This window comes from Phyllobates terribilis, unplaced genomic scaffold, assembly GCF_046119375.1.
Source record: "Phyllobates terribilis strain yellow unplaced genomic scaffold, ASM4611937v1 Scaffold_11__3_contigs__length_659146591, whole genome shotgun sequence".
Taxonomy (NCBI): Eukaryota; Metazoa; Chordata; class Amphibia; order Anura; family Dendrobatidae; genus Phyllobates; species Phyllobates terribilis.
Window position 1 is genome coordinate 274,706,287 of NW_027362771.1, and position 6,000 is coordinate 274,712,286.

General features: G+C 42.0%; 1 protein-coding gene across 6 annotated transcripts in view; it reads right to left on the reverse strand.

Moving 5' to 3' along the window:
- SEMA3D (semaphorin 3D) overlaps nucleotides 1–5,636 on the reverse strand; it is a 306,858-nt gene extending 301,222 nt beyond the window's left edge. For 4 of the 6 annotated variants that reach the window (XM_073652335.1, XM_073652334.1, XM_073652336.1 and 1 more), the window contains exons 1-2: nucleotides 5,107–5,636; nucleotides 3,334–3,484 (exon numbers count right to left, since the gene is read on the reverse strand). The gene's annotated coding sequence lies outside the window, so the exon portion shown is untranslated. The remainder of the gene's footprint in view (nucleotides 1–3,333; nucleotides 3,485–5,106) is intronic. The other 2 variants (XM_073652332.1, XM_073652337.1) reach the window with 2 other exon arrangements.
- Nucleotides 5,637–6,000: the final 364 nt, after the last annotated feature.

Consider the following 6,000-nt stretch of genomic DNA (forward strand, 5'->3'; position numbering starts at 1 on the left):
CAACCAAAAACGGCTTAGTCACATCAGGCTGCATAAGGATGGGAGCAGAGGTGAACCTCTCCTTGAGATACACAAAAGCTTCAATGGCCTCAGAAGACCACTGAACCGCATCAGCACCTTTCCTGGTGAGATCGGTCAGAGGTTTGACAATACTAGAAAAAATTTTTATGAATTTTCTGTAATAATTGGCGAAACCCAAAAACCTCTGTATCGATTTCAAACCAATAGGCCTAGGCCATTCCTGTACAGCTTGAACTTTAACCGGGTCCATCTCAAAACCTTCGCTGGAGATAATGTAACCCAAAAAACTAATTCTCTGTACAGCGAACTCACATTTCTCCAGCTTAGCAAAAAGCGAATTGTCCATTAATAACTGTAATACCTCACGTACGCTCCGCCAATGAGACTCCAGATCCGGCAAATAAATCAAAATGTCATCCAAATACACAACCACATTTTTGCCGATCAAAGGTCTAAGGATGTCATTAATAAGATTCTGAAAAAATGCAGGAGCATTAGTAAGACCAAAAGGCATAACCAGGTTCTCAAAATGACCCACAGGAGTGTTAAAAGCAGTCTTCCATTCATCACCCTCCTTCATGCGCAACAGATTGTATGCCCCCTTAAGGTCAATTTTAGAGAACCACTTGGCCCCCATTAACTGGTTAAACAGATCAGGAATCAATGGCAGTGGGTAAGGATTGCGTACAGTAATTTTGTTAATCTCACGAAGATCCAGACAAGGACGTAAACCGCCGTCCTTTTTTTTTTACAAAAAAAAATCCAACCGCCACAGGAGACTTAGAGGGCCTAATGTGACCGGCGGCCAAACTTGTCTGTATGTATTCCTCCAAAGCCTTCCTCTCAGGAATAGTAAGGTTAAATAAACGACTTTTAGGAAGAGTCGCTCCAGGGACAAATTCAATAGAACAATCATAGTCTCTATGGGGAGGCAAAACCTGCGATTCCTTCTCAGAAAAAACTCTCCAAAAATCCTGAATAGGAACAGGCAATTCTCCCCTATCCAAAGCTGCAATACGCCCGTTACAACACTTGTCATAACATTTATGGCTCCAGGATTTAATTTCACTGGTAGACCAATCCAGTACAGGATTGTGAAATTTTAACCAGGGCAATCCCAATATTACTGGAGAAGGCAAGTTATTCAAAACTACCAAATCCAATTTCTCATGGTGAACACCATTAATAGTGAGAGGAAATTCACAGACCTTGAGAGTAATATTCTTCAAAGGGGAACCATCCACAGAAACCACAGCAATGGGGGATGATAAAGGTTCGGGTTTTAAATTGAGTCTTTCCAAGAATCCCCCATCAATTACATTCAGAGTAGACCCACAATCAACAAACACCCGAAATTCCATTAATTTTTCCTGAGCAATCGTGGAAGCAGCTAAAAATACACCCTTGGAATTTAAACAGGCAATACGGGCATGACTGACCATTTTTTTTTCTTTCTTCATACGAAGCTCACAGCCTTTAATCAAATGACCAGACTTTCCGCAATAGAAACACAAGCCTTCAGAAAATCGACGGTCTTTTTCTTGAGAGCGAGGTGCCACCGATCCAATCTCCATCGGTTCACCACTGTTAGTACACACATTCTCATAACCAGAAACTGACATAGCAGAGGATTTGCTCTCATTAACCCTTGCACGCAGTCTTCTATCCACCCGTATAGCTAATTGCATAGCCTGTTGCAAATCTTCAGGTGTAGGATAAGCAATTAGCAGGTCTTTAACCCTTTCATTGAGCCCAGCAAGAAATAGACTTTTCAGAGCAGAATCGTTCCACCCTGTTTGAGTAGACCATCGACGGAAATGAGTACAATATTTTTCCACATTACCTGATCCCTGTTTCAAACGTCTCAACTCAGTCTCAGCTGATGCGACACGGTCAGGATCATCATATAATAGTCCCAAAGCAGAAAAAAAACTATCCACTGATCTGAAGCATGTATCACTAGGTTGCAAAGAAAAGGCCCACTCCTGAGGCTCTTTGCGCAAAAGTGACATTATGAACCCTATGCGCTGGGATTCATCCCCAGAGGACTTGGGTCTCAAACGAAAATACAATAAGCAAGCATTTTTAAATGAAAAAAATTCTCGGTGTTCACCAAAAAATAAATCCGGCAAACATACCTTAGGCTCCAAGAAATGTGCTCCAGGACAGTTACTCACGTGCTGACGGAGCTCGGCCACCTCCAGAGAGAGTCCCTGCAGGCGATGAGCCAAATCCTGAACCGACACCATGATGGAACAGAAAAATCTTTCCTTAGAGAATTTGCAGGCTGGACTTACTGTTATGTTCTGCTACCAGAGCTAAGGAAAGAGAGGAGATCTGTCCCTACGATAGAACTCAGCTGAATCCCTACGATGTAACAGGGAACCTGATCCTGCGATCAGACCTGCTAAAGTCCTAAGCTAGTCTGTACGGAGACCTATAGATGTGGGGAAGGAATCCCTACAAGTACTAAGGACTGGGAGGAAAATGGGACACCTCCTAACAGAAATAGTAGCAGACAGACGAACAAACAAAATATATAGAACATAGAGGTCCGTAGACCAAGCATACTAACAGAGTTAGATACAGAGCACAGGCTAGCTAGAAAGTAGTTATACAATGAAGTCCAGCAAAGCCAGAAGGGCGGAGCAGGATTAAATAGGCCAACAAGGTCATGTGACCAGCAAAGGAAAAAACCTAAGAGCAAGGTTCTAACACCAGCAAGTTTGGACATTGTAGTGTTATAGATTAAGTATGCCGTCAAAGCTAACATGTTGAATAATGATACAATGAACATTTCACCTAAATAGTAAAATTATTGATAGGGAATTTAGATTGTGAGCCCCAGTGGGGACGGTGATGATGATCTCTGTAAAGTGCTGCGGAATTAATGGCGCTATATAAGTGAGTAAAAAAGTAATAAATGAAAAAAAAGTTGACTGGTTCAACAGAATTTGTTTTGAGAAGTTTGAAGAATCAGACAATGAAAGACTAATATGAGAAAATGTCCTCTAGGTTATTGCTAAATTCCAAACCACCAAACAATTGTTGTTTGTTAAGACCTGGGTGAGAGCTGCACCAAGAAGATAAGGGACTATTATTGAGGCAGGGGTCGTAAAAGTGCCAATTCAAAGGAGTGGAGTGAAAATAGCTCTCATTGTGACTGGGGAGAGAGAATGCTGTTCCATCAATAAGTTTTTGGGTTTAACTTATTTTAATATTAAAGCACGGTTAAACGCTGGCAGGCGGACAGGTGGGAAACATTGTGTCACCGAGATCCTAACAAGACAGCTTAAACAAAACATCACTCACGTTTTGGTGAAGGGAATCGACTCTGTTAAACTTCAAATACAAGGAATGGTTTTGTCAGCTCTATGGCCATGATCTTCTTCCCATTACTGCAGGGATAAATCATTGCGTTGTGCTCTGGTCTAATTACTTTGGATAAGCAACAGAGATGGATCTGGAGTAGGAATGAGGATTGGAAGTTTAGGGTGTCAGCCTGTTAGTGTGAAGCTGAAGCAGAGGTCACACGTCTTATTAAAGACATGTACTGTAACAAGTAAGTGACACAGAATCACACTGATCATGAAATTACTGCTAAAAATAGTATATTGATGCACTATGGCACGTAATCTGGTGACTTCCCTTTAAAAAAGGGAATTTCCTATAAATAAAGCATAGATCTAGAGGCACGCCTCTGCTGCTGCTGTGTTATCCTCCACCATAGAAGTAAGAAGAGTTGATGCAACACAGAAATGGAGAATCCCACCACTAAAATAGCAATATCCTGTTTGGACAATATCTTACTTCCAGTATACATTAGGCTAGAAAGAGCAACACAATCTCACAGTAATTGCCACTGACTTCATGAAAGGAAATAGCATTTATGCATTTATTTCAAAGGGAGCCACTGAACTTGAGGCTGGGGGCTCCTTTTCTACATATGTATAGTGAAACTTCTTTATGGCAACCACCTAAAATTGCAATGAGGGTGCACATGAGGGGGATTATATTACTGGCATTCACAATATAGCAGGCATCAGACTGAGGGCTTGGCATGGGAATTACACTGCACTGTATAACAAAAGGATAAGACACCAGACAAGCTGAAAACAAGCTCAGTCACAACCATTATTAGGGATTTCAGAAAGCATGCTTCCAGAGGATATCATTAAAAATCCATTCTGGCAAAGATGTATAGACTGGTAACGTCTGTGCCTCAATCAGGAGCATGTAGACTTCCCTGTAAATGTTGGCAGACTTTCTCCAACTTGGAAATGACTGCCAATGTTTAAGAAAGAAGCATGCTGAGTATTTACTAAGACTTAGTAAGTCCAAAATACTCATCTAAGGGATTCAGGCACATGGTGTACTTTCACCAGTGTTCATTTCATCCTAAATGATCTTAATAATCATTATTGGACAATATTACATAAACAGATACTATAATTATATGTCAACGAGCTAAATGTAATTATAGTCATGTTTGTAATACTGTAAGGGCAGGGTAGTTGGACATTGCAAGATACTTTAAAGATAGATAGACATAAAGATAGATAGATAGATAAAAGATAGATAGATAGACAGTGATAGATAGATAAGATAGATAGATAAATAGATGATAAATAGATAGAATAGATACATAATAGATATGTAATAGACAGATGATAGATAGCTAGATAAATATATAGATAATACAGATAGATAGATAATAAATAGATAACAGATAGATAATAGAATAGATAGATGATAGACACACAGATATATAGATGATAGATATCACAGAAAGATAGATACATAGATATAGGATAGATAGATGATAGATAGATGATAGATAGATAGATAGATAGATGCTCTGTGTAGGTTTACATGGAAACATAACTATCCTGAGCACATTTCATATGAAGCAAAGTATAAAATCTCTAGTCTTCTTCACTTATCCTGGAACAGGTGTCTCCAGTACCAGACCTAGTCACCGTCACACTTTGTGAATTACTAACCATTCGCTAGCCATTCCTACTTTTGACTCCTTTCATGCTTTGCTATCTATGCACTGAATGAAAATTTCAAAAAGCAACTTACCTGTGATCTCAGAGGTGACAGAAGTGAGAGTCCTGCAGATACAAGCTGCCTGCAGATGGGTGTAGAGGCAGCAGCAGTGGCAGACAGCAGCAGTGGCAGACAGCAGCCGTCCACCTCCAGGAGATGATGCGCAGGACAGTGCGTGCTATGTGTTACACTGAGCTGTCACGCCTAATAGATCCACTGCCAGGATGGAGGCGTCAGGGTGCTACTTAATGACTGGACCGGAGCTGGGCTAGTGCTGCAGTGGGTGTCCTGCTCTCCGGGGTGCTGCCATAGCCGGGGCTGGAGCTCGTCCACTCATTCATCCACTCTGTCAACAAACCAATGCCTCGCTTGCGTGTGTGGCTCCGGGTGCAGCAGGGGGAGGAGGCGCAGCCCGTCAGCACCGTCCTCAGTCAGGCAGCACTTCTGGTCTGGCAGCGCTGGTGCTCAGTGCTCGGCGGGCGCCCTGTACACGGGCAGAGCACGGGCAGAGCACTCAGGCAGAGCACAGGACGAGCGCTACACGTGAGCTACTACAGTGATTCATTGTTCAGCCAGCCACGACCTCTCCAGCATGAATGACATAATTGCCGCGGCACTCACACGGCGTGCCAAGAGTTAATGCAGTACTTAACCCTTCTGGAGAATGTCCCGGAATATGTATAGATATATTTATAGGGACAGGATCCAGCTCCATACAGTATAAGCCTGCACATTCCTGTTACTTATAGAGGTTACCTGGATGGATTGGCTTTAATGTGACAATCAGATTTACAGCTCAAATATCTACTTTATAAAGTTGTCACTACTCTTTCCCCTCTGTAGGGGGCGACAATGAGGGCAACGAAAGAACTAACCTGTTTCATAAACTCCGATACACAGCGCTGCTCCTATAAATGCCGCAGATTC